The 11,786-nt window shown below is 36.8% G+C and overlaps 1 pseudogene; it reads left to right on the top strand.

The window, feature by feature from the left end:
- Positions 1-10,185: 10,185 nt before the first annotated feature.
- LOC149136479 (histone-lysine N-methyltransferase SETMAR pseudogene) lies at positions 10,186-11,208 on the top strand (annotated as a pseudogene).
- Positions 11,209-11,786: the final 578 nt, after the last annotated feature.

The raw sequence follows: 11,786 nt of genomic DNA, 5'->3' as shown, positions 1-11,786 counted from the left end.
CAGTTATATCAAACTTAAAAACCCTTGTAAAATACAAATTAGACTTTTAAAATTCTGAAGGAATATCACCTACTGGAACCATAAATTAAAAGTAAATGTGTGGATGATCTCTTAAGAGAAAATGTATTTTAAAAAAATCAAGTCTTAATAACTATTTATGTTTTTTATAACCTATAAATTAGCTTATTTTTCTCTTTGTATTTCAATAAATGTTGAGCATCTCTGAGTAGAAAATGACAAGCTAAGTTTAATACCTAGTTTATTGGAGCCATTTCACTATGAATAGGTTGCTCCCTGCCTTAGGAAAGACAGGAACAAAAACAATTTCCATTTCTTCTTCTCTGGAAGACAAAAGGACTAATCATTCATAATAACAACCTCCTAATTATGAATAGTGAAGCAATTGGCTCTAGTTATTATTCTATTTGCATGAGATAAATGGAATATTGAATGACTGATTGATTTTTCTTTCAATAAGTTGTTCATGTTGAATGGGAAATTAGCATTTGTGTAGCTAAAATGTTTTTGATGAAGATTTCAAAATAATTCAAACATTGAGAATGCTGGAAGCATAAACAAATCATTTAGAATTAGACAGCTAATAACTCTCTTTCAAAGAAAGTTAGCAATACAAACCCTGGGAAAAGATGTTGCATCTGTAACTAGCTTCAATTCTATCCACTCCAGAGTGGACATAAAAATGAATGAACTAACTCTTTGTCTGTCTCTTTTTCACTCTTAATTTACCAATAAATTAATTGTCAGGTAAATGAAGGTAGAAGTGTTGTCTGTCTTACCCAGGGCCCATCACAGTGTTAGTAACAGAATAAATACTCTTGATTCTTCTGTCAACGGGACATCCTTTTATCCACTTAGTTTTCATGACACTTTTCCTATATATTAAAGGATCTTAGTTAACCAACATTGAACTGATGATGAAGGGCTAAGATAAATATGTTTTGACTTGAACTCTATAATGAGAAACCCTCTGAACCAAATTTGGAAAATAAAGTATCCTGTCCAACACTCTAACAACAGCACAAACTATTATTGTTGCTCAAATGAAGATTTTGATACTGATACTGACATCAAAAAAGGGATAGTTTTGAAAACGATGAGAATTGCTTTCTAACCTGGATGTTGAATAGTGAAGTAAAGCGTAAAGGTATGTTTGAATATTGATTATTGCTTTTGACTTAGCAGAAGATCAATTTTTTTAAAGATGAGAGGTAAAGTTATTTGAATAAAATATAGAATTTTGTGGTCATTTTTATTGATCGTCAGACAAACAAAAAGTGGGAATTCTACCTAAAAGTTTGAGATAACAAATAAGTTAGAGCAAAGCATCTAGTTTACCAGTTAAATTTGTCTGAGGCATCTTTCACTGTCCCTAAATATGTTTGAATATTAAAAACTATTTCATACATTGAATAATAGCTAAAACAGCTTTATGAAATACTGCATATATTTGTATGAACAAATGCTTTTTATTCCCATAGAATTGAAAGATAACACCAGAAAATTTTCTGTATTATACTGCAATATATCTGCTTGTGTATATGAATATAAATGTAAATATATGCAGAACTTTGTAGTTAAGATGTTTGCTTCCCAACCACATAGTTTCAGGTTCAATACCACTGTGTGGTACCTTGGGTAAATGTCTTTTATTACAGCCAAAGGCTGAATTAATCCTTGTAGGTGGATTTAGTAAGAAGAAACTGTAAGAATCCCTTTGTGTGTGTGTGTCTGTCCTAGTCTTGACATTAATTGATTGTTATAAATGAATGTCATCCATTTCCAATATTCTGTAAAAATATGTCTGGCCATGGGAAAATATTATCTTGCTTGGAAAGACTCTGCATTAATTGCAAATTGCAAATTAACGAATTTCAAGATTAAAATCTTAAATAGGTTTTCTTCTATCTTCAGTGCAATATATGTAAAAAATATATGAACATGTGCTTATACATACCCATAACAAAGCGAGTTTATATATATAATTATTAATTTAATATATAAATTGGTATGAATTGCTTTTTTCAATGCTGACTACCTGATAATTATCATTAACGTGATTTTTATCCTTATTTCATGAATATGTATGTGAGCGAGATCGTTGCCAGTGCCCCTGGACTGGGTCTTGTGCGGGTGACACATGAAATGTTTTGAGCGGGATCGTTGCCAGTGCCGCTGGACTGGCTCATGTGCGGGCGACACATGAAATCTTTCGAGCGAGATCATTGCCGGTGCCCCTGGGCCGGCTCCTGTGCGGATGACACATGAGGTTTTTCGAGCGGGATCGTTGCCGGTGCCCCTGGACTGGGTCATGTGCGGGTGACACATGAAATGTTTTGAGTGGGATCGTTGCCAGTGCCCCTGGACTGGCTCATGTGCGGGCGACACATGAAATCTTTCGAGCGAGATCATTGCCGGTGTCCCTGGGCCGGCTCCTGTGCGGATGACACATGAGGTTTTTCGAGCGGGATCGTTGCCGGTGCCCCTGGGCTGGCTCTTGTGCGGGTGACACATGAGGTTTTTCGAGCAAGATCGTTGCCAGTGCTCCTGGACTGGCTCTTGTGCTGGTGACACATGAAATTTCTTCAAGCGAGATCGTTGCCGGTGCCCCTGAACTAGCTCTTGTGTGGGGTTGTTGTAGGATTTTCGAGTGAGATCGTTGCTGGTGCCCCTGGACTGGCTCTTGTGTGGGTGACACATGAGGTTTCTAGAGCGAGATGAGCGTGGCCGTTGCCAGTACCACCTGACTGGCCTTCATGCGGGTGACACGTAAAAGCACCCACTACACTCTCTGAGTGGTCGGCGTTAGGAAGGGCATCCAGCTGTGGAAACACTGCCAAATCAGATTGGAGCCTGGTGTAGCCATCTGGTTTCACCAGTCCTCAGTCAAACCGTCCAACCCATGCTAGCATGGAAAGCGGACGTTAAACGACGATGATGATATATATGTGCTGTGCGTGAGAAGACCCGGCAAGCCAAGTGAGATCGTTGCCAGTGCCCCTGGACTGGCTCTTGTGTGGGTGGCACATAAGATGCACCATTTTGAGCGTGACCATTGCCAGTGCCGCCTGACTGTCCTTCGTAGGGTTTTCGAGCGAGATCGTTGCCAGTGCCCCTGGACTGGCTTTTGTGCGAATGGCACATAAAAGACACCATTTCGAGTGTGGCCATTGCCAGTACCGCCTGACTGGCCTTCGTGTGGGTGACACGTAAAAGCACCCACTACACTCTCTGAGTGGTTGGCGTTAGGAAGGGCATCCAACTGTAGAAACTCTGCCAAATTAGATTGGAGCCTGGTGTTGCCATCCAGTTTCACCAGTCCTCAGTCAAATCGTCCAACCCATGCTAGCATGGAAAGCGGACGTTAAACGATGATGATGATGATGATGATGATGTATGTATATGTAAATATTTAGTCTATAAAAGATATAATACCCAAAATATAGTAACATAACTTTTAAAATATATATATATATATGTGTGTGTGTGTGTGTATATATATATATATATATATATATAATTAATAAAATAATTAATAAAATAATTAATAATTTAATTCATATCTGTTGAATCTCTCCATTTTGAAACTTATTAATTATATATATCATCATCAACATTTAACGTCTGTTGTCCATGCTGGCATGAACTGGATGGCTGCACCAGACTCCAGTCTGTTTTGGTATGGTTTCTATGGCTGGATGCCCTTCCTAACACCAACCTCTCCAAGAGTGTAATGGGTGCTTTTATGTGCCATTTGCATGACACCGGTATCTTCCACAATTGCGGTTTTATTTGGCTTGATGGGTTTTCTTTTCAAGCAAGGTATGATGCCGAATGGACTCAGTCATTGCCTCTGTGAAGCCCAATGCTCGAAGCCCAGCATAATGTCAAATGGTCTCGGTCCTTGCCTCTGTGAGGCCCAATGCTCAAAAGGTGCTTTTACATGCCACCGGCACAGGTGCCATTTGTGTGATGACGGTATCTGCCATGACTGCGATTTTACATGGCTCGATGAGTCTTCTTCTCAAGCACAACATAATGCCAAAGGTTTTGGTCATTGCCTCTGTGAGACCCAACATTCGAAAGGAGCTCAACCACTTTGCCTTTGTGAGGTTCAATGCTCAAAAGGTGCTTTTAATGTGTCACCTGCATGGATGCTGGTTACATGACACCAGCATCAGCCATGACTGCAATTTCACTTGACTTGATGAGTCTTCTCATGCACAGCATATTGCCAAAGGTCTTAGTCACTTGTCATTGCCTCTGTGAAGCCCAAAGTTCAGAGATCCTGCTTCACCACTTCATCCCACATCTTCCTAGGTCTACCTCTACGACAGTTTCCCTCCACAGTTAGAGATCAACACTTCTTTACCCAGCTGTCCTCGTCCATATGCATCATATAACCATAATAGCACAGTTGTCTTTCTTGCACACCACATCTGATGCCTCTTATACCTAACTTTTCTCTCAAGATGCTTACACTCTGTCGAACACGCACACTGACATTGCATATCCAACGAAACATACTAGCTTCATTTCTTTCAAGCCTATGCATGTCCTTGGCTGTCACAGCCCATGTTTCACTGCCATGTAACATAGCTGTTTGCACACAGGCATCATACAATCTGCCTTTCATTCTTTGAGAGAGGCCTTTTGTTGCCTGCAAAGGCAGGAGCTCTCTAAACTTTGCCCAGCCTAATCTTATTCTGACAGTTATGCTCTCAGAGCATCCACCTTCGCTACTAACTTGATCACCTTGGTAACAGGAGATATCTACTACCTCTAGCTTATCCCATGGCAGTTGATGGAGTCTATTTTCTGTACATTTTTGGTTTTATTGTACCTGTGCATTTATCACACACAAAAGCTATTTTCCCTGTTAATGGACCTGTTCATGATATTGATGCTTTTACTCATGATATTAGTGATTAGCAATGAAATCAAGTGATTTCAACAAGGAATCTAATACTAGCTAGCCAATTTTACATCTTATAATGATGATGATGATCATGTATTATAGTGGCCTGGACGATATAAGAAAATTGAAAGTTAATTCTTGCTATAGTGATCAGTTAAAAATAGTATATTCTTCTCACTTCCTTAGTCAAGCTGAGTAATCTTTATGAGTGGTTATTAATATAGAGAATAGGATTGATTTGGAGAAGTAATTGATTTAATAGGTTAAATTGTGAAGTTCTATGATAATCTGATAGCTGGTCAATATTAGTGGTCTCTTGTTCAAGAATAAGGCATCACGATAACTTTCTGAGAAACACAATATAAAGCAAAGTTTTTTTTCTATGGATGAATATGATAGCATATATGTGGCCAGTTGACCTGCAAGAGATAACAGTCTCATCTGTAAATCATATGGTATTATCTTAAAGAATGGTAGGACTGTGTCTAAATAAAAGAGTAGATGGTTTTGAATGAACACCTTTGAACCTAATTCTAGCAGATCATCACTGATCTGGGTCTAAAACTAACAACAATAATAAACCTTTTAAGGAATTTTATTTATTTAATCTGTTAGTCAATTTTTTTTTTTTTTTTAGCAAGGAATCCCTCCATCCATCCATTTTTGCCAACTACTTTTCTGGGAGGGTTTGTTGGGGCAGAATTTTCAGGCATCTCCTCTATAAGGTCCTAACAGAAGCAACCATCTTATTTTCTTATTAGATTCCCAAGCATGACCAACTGAGCAACTATGGATATTATCCAATCATCTTTTTCATGAAATGCCATCATAAGTTTTAAAAACATTTGTTGTATATAATATACAAGCAATACAAATGAAAATACTTCCCATATTAATGTTGATCAAACTTGGTGCTATTTAGATGTCTGTTATTTCATGTTTGCAGGCATGAGACAGGTCTGCAATATAACGTATCTTCATGTGTTGTGATATTGTGTTATCTCAGCAACAAAATGCAGTAAAGATAACAATGATTAAGCACTTCATGTTAGCTTTGTCTGAGCAGACTCATATTTTCTTGTGAAGAAGTGGGCAATTTGTTGATGGTTATTTGTTTGCTATATTGAGCAAGTTGAATAATAATTTAGAAACTTTCTCAATTGCTCATCTAAACATTCCATGTATCTAATCTAATCCAATGGATTAGCTACTTTTACTTAGTTTTTCTTCACTAAGTAGAACTTCCTCAGTTAAGTCATAATACATTTATTTTCATCAAACATGTATTGTCTGTTTGTGACCACTTGGTCTTTTAGAAGTAGCTACTAAATGCTCTCAGGCCTCACTCTACTTTTAAAAAGAATAAGGACATGGTGACCAATGTATTAATAGTTCTAGATATACAACTGTGAGAGTTGGTTATGACTAGAGTATCTTTCGCCATAGGTTTGTACAGTCAGGGACTAAGCAACAGTAACAACTACAGATAAACTAGCATTATCATATCTCCAGAATACATCTGCCTTATTCATTATTCCTTTTAAATATTAATAAAATATGTTAAAGATCTAAGCAAGCTGAGTACACGACTTGATTTTGATTCCATGGTTGCAGTTGTTTGGTTTCTCATACATTGTGAGTCATTAAAATGACTCTTGTAGGTGCTAACAATCTTATATCTACTTTGTATATCAGAAGTTGTGTGTCTATGTATGAAATCACTCTTCATTTGCTGATAGGAGTTATAGGATCGAATTTTGTCCTGTACATATTCAGTGTAATATTCAAGACAAAAACTGGAAATGTTACTCATGCCAATATTGATATTTCCATGTGTGAGTATGAAAATAATGATGCAGCTGACATTTGCACTTATAGTTTATTATAAATATAGTAAAGTAGATGGGAGTGTTTAGAGTTTACCTCTTTACTATCATGTCTAAGAAGATATCTGTTTTCTTTTCTTCTTGAAATGAATGTGTGCGAATATATTTGTGTGTGTGATATATATATATATATATATATATATATATATATATATATATATAGAGAGAGAGAGAGAGAGAGAGAGAAAGAGAGAGAGAGAGAGGGAGAGAGATGAGGAAGAATGCTAACAATGATACTTGCAATGAATGCTGATTATAAGAAATTGCCCTGTTATGATTGTAAATAAAAAAAAATCTTTTGTTCTAACCCAGCCTAGATAGATATGTATAATATAATATGTTTCTAGCACTTAAGATAAATAATTGGTAAATACAGCTTGTGGTTTCAGGTATCAAATTTATTGTCTTTTACTCTAGGTTACCAGCTGTTTTCTAAAAATAGAAAAACAAATTGTCTTCTTCTTGTATTCTGTCAGAATTTCATTGACAATGTGATAACATTGTGCTAAAGTAAAATGTTTGGAATGATAAAAGTGTTTGCAAAAGTCTGGATTTATCCTTTCATTGCTGCCAACTTTATTATGATGTGCCTCTTTTTATGTATTTAATAAAAGAAATACATTGGAAGTTTTGCATTGTATATTTACTGCATACCTAAATAAAAATGTAACTATTAAAAATATATCAATCTACATTCAAAACTGCAATAAAAATATGTTTCAATGAATCCTTTAAGGTGTTTCATATGTTCACAAATTTTATGACTTGACAAACTGATAGATTGTCGACTGAAAGTTTGATGGTTCATACCCTGTCACTGGTGCTGTACTATCCTTGGCCAAAACATTTTAACACTGGCTGTTTTATTTCATCTTTAACCCATCAATGATATCTATTTACCTGATACCATTGTTGGTACCACCATCAAAAGTAGCAAGTAGATTATAGTTCTTGAGTCCTGTTACCTATACACAAAGTAACAGTATACTATTCCTGAATATTCTCTCCAAAACATTAGGAGAAAACTAGGTATTCACCATTTCACAATTTTCAGAACACTTTCAGTAATATAAATTTGAAGATATATATGGCACACAGTTACTCAATCTTTATGAGCTACAGCTTCTGTAAACATTGAACAATATATTTTAATGGTTAGTTATTTAAGCTGATAGAAAGATACAGCAAAACTTATTCAAAAATTCTTAGTGGTGTCTGGGACATGATTTGAACCCATTGCCTATCAAACACAAACCAAGTATTATAAGTACCTGGTTCATACCTCATTTGCATTATTTAATACACTGTAGCAACTGGCAATGTTTGCAGTGGTTGTTGAGTGTTCAGTCCAGACTAGACAGACAGTGCTAGGTTGCAGTGTAAAATACCACTTTATTGACCCTTTTCTCTAAACACCCTCTTATATATGCCATCAATGTACCCCCATTTTTAGTCGCTATATCCACCTCTACATGCATCTGACCTTTGTCTCTGTCAGTATGCATCTCCTCTCTCCCCAACACTTCATATCATCTCCCTATTTCTCATCTATTTACAGTTTTATTATAATGTTATTTTCACACAATAACCCATTTTTATGTATTACCATCTATCACCTCTTCCTCCCTGACCCACTCCTCTTTTCCTTATATTCCCCCAAACTGAGATTTACCAATTTCTAGGCCTCCGTCCATGTTTACCATTCACTATCACCCTCCTCTCTACCATCTGTCACTCTCATGAACCTACCCACCTAGCTAATCTGGATTTTTGGTCCCTATTTTCTCCTTATATATTTTCTTGTACCTCGAGGGTTGGCCTTGACACTTCATCTCTAGCATTCTTTGTCCTTTTCCTGCTAGAGTAGCTCTGTATCTCTTCTACAAGACATCAGTGCCTATCCCTTTATCATACTTTAGCCACCTCCCTCACTACTGCACCCCTACTCTATCAAGAGGTCTTGTCTTGCAAGTTACTTGGTTACCTCTCTAGTGGTGGTGCTATGAAAGACGTACCCAGTACATTTTGTAAAGTGATTGGCATTAGGAAAGGCATCCAGTTGTAGAAACTATCAATAAAGTTTTTATTCCCTCTGGTCTCTTCCTTTTATGCATTTTGATATTGCCTTTGTAAAATCTGCACAAAACACGTACCAAAGGTAAGTAGTAGTTGTAGTAGTTTTTGTTGTTGTAGTTACTATTTAATCCTAGGTTCTGATCAAACAGATCTACAACCAAAGATGTTCAATCTGTGACCATCCTGTCATTTTTCCAACCAAATTATGTCTAAGACTGCATTTATCCAATGTGTCATTTCTTTTTTTTTTAAGTCAGTAGAGTGAAATTTAAAGGAAATTTGCCTGTTGTTTCTTGCTGGCCAAACAACTAAATCATGATTCCTACTTTGGCTTGTAGGGAGGCACAAAGAAGCCAGCACCATTTTGAAACAGCAAGATCTCACCTGCAACCATTGCCATACACAAGACAAAAACAAGATCTCACCTGCAACCATTATCTAAGGAGAAAAGACAACATTTTCCTTCTCATTCTTCTCATGTTGACGCCAAGAAGACACTTTGAAGTCAGGAGCTCACAGTGGACTTTTGTCCCATTGTGATACCACATGCATTGTCTCCAGAGGTTATTGAACCTCACGTGTATGGGAGAGAAGGCTGTGAAAATGGTTACTGAAAGCAAACCCCTTGTACAAAGCACCTGTGAATAAATGGTTATTGAATTTACTCTGCATGAGAACTTCATTCTTCATATTTCCAACCCCTTGAATCAACAGAATAATTATAATAGAAGAAGAAGATACCCTAAAAGTATCATAAAAACCTTCCTTCCATTATAGGCTCATTTGTTTTTCAAAGTTTTGTCTATAAGTGAAACAGTACCACTTAGTTAATTATTTCCTTTTTCTTACTTTTATATACTACTGTTATCAGGAAGGTGTCATAGTATTACTAAATTTATCTTTCTGCTGAGAAGTTTATGACAGCACTTGTCCCTATTACATAGGATGTCAGTCTGAGGTAAGTTGTTCATCAGATTATCATTTTCTAGACGATTAACCACATCTTTAGAGTGTATATTTACAATATTTGTATCTTTATTATGTTCTTGTAAGTGCAAGGTCTGATTATTATCAAATGTTTTATTCCTGGATATGTATTAGGTTGTCAAGAAAGTTCTTGCGAAATTTTTAATTTTAGTTTTAAATTATGTATTTTCAAATTAATTTTCGTTAAATTACTTTCACTTTATATATCATTTTAAAGCCCATTTTTTGCTCTATCTAATCGCATTACTCTTTTTCTTTTTGAATAATTAGGCCATTTTTTTCTGAAACGTTGAATAAAACATGGACAAAAAGCAAATTTGCACAATTTTCTTATTCCAGTTCAAGCTAGGCCAATAAGCTGCTGAAACAGTTTGCGGTATCAACAATGTGTTTGGCCCAGGAACCACTAATGAACGTACAGCACAATGGTGGTTCAAGAAATTTCAAAGTGGTGACGAGAGTCTTGAAGATGATAAGTGTAGTGGTCGGCCATCGAATGTTGACAACGATCAACTAAGAGCCTAAGTCAAAGCCAATCCACGCACAACTGTTCAAGAGCTTGCTTCTGAATTAGATGTAATGTCTACTACAATTTCCAACCACCTGAAAGAGATTGGAAAAACAAAAATACTTGCGAAATGGGTGCCGCACAAATTGAACAACAAATAAGAAAAACGCCATTTTGAAGTGTCGTCTTCCCTTCTTTTACGCAACAAGAACGACACATTTCTCAACCGGATTTTGACTCGCGATGAAAAGTGGATTCTTTACGACAACCAGCGATGCTCAGCTCAGTGGCTGAATGCCGACGAAGCTCCACAGCACTTGCTAAAGCCAAAGTTGCACCAAAAGAAAGTTATGGTGACTGTTTGGTGGTTTGTAGCCGGTCTCATCCATCACAGCTTTTTGGATCCAGGGGAAACCATTATGGCAGAGAAGTACTGTCAGCAAATGGATGTAATGCATAAGAAACTCTGACAACAGCCAGTATTGGTCAATAGAAAAGGACCAATTCTTCTCCACGACAATGCTCAGCCGCATATCATACAACTGACCCTGCAGAAGTTGAACGAATTGGGCTATGAAACTCTGCCTTATCCGCCATACTCACCAGACCTCTCGCCTACCGACTGCCTCTTTTCCAAGCATCTTGATAACTTCCTGCATGAGAAATGCTTCAAAACCTAAGACGATGCTAAACACGCCTTCAACGACTTCATCGCCACTAGAACGCAGGAGAATGCAGGATTTTCACGCTACTGGCATAAACTTGTTTCGCGTTGGCAAAAGTGTGTTGATTTTGATGGTGTTTATTTCAATTAATAAAGTTTTGTTTGAGCCGAGATATGTGCATCTGAATTTAAAGGTTAAAAGCCGCAAGAACTTTCTTGACAACCTAATATATACAGACTAGATTTGATCTATGAATAAGATACTTGATGATAATTGATAATCAAACCAATTAAAGTATATTGTAGATATAGATATTGTAGATATGCACTCTAAATATGAAATATAATAATCTTATTAGAACATTAGTCTTTTACAGTTTGCTCATAAACTACTGGAAGTCAATATTACAAGACACTGAAACTCTCTTCGATTACACAATACCCAACTACCCAACTCACTACTGAAATCAATGAGCTGTTCCTCCTAATGGTATTTATTTTATAGCTATATGATCTGGACCATATCCTAGACTGTATTCAGAAAAGGGTTACATAACTAATTGGCTAGAATCATTCTTAGATATAGGTTCCAACCTCTGACCCTCAGATATACTGTCTCCTCTCACTACCTTCCTTATCCCAATGGAGCTGGCCAGGCTCATAACTACCCCATTCACTCATTCCTCTCCTCATTCTCCTTTTTGTGTCTACTCCACCAATCCCTAAACC

The sequence above is a fragment of the Octopus bimaculoides genome, chromosome 3 (assembly GCF_046866305.1).
Source record: "Octopus bimaculoides isolate indiv1 chromosome 3, ASM4686630v1, whole genome shotgun sequence".
Taxonomy (NCBI): Eukaryota; Metazoa; Mollusca; class Cephalopoda; order Octopoda; family Octopodidae; genus Octopus; species Octopus bimaculoides.
This window is presented reverse-complemented; position numbering and strand designations above follow the sequence as displayed.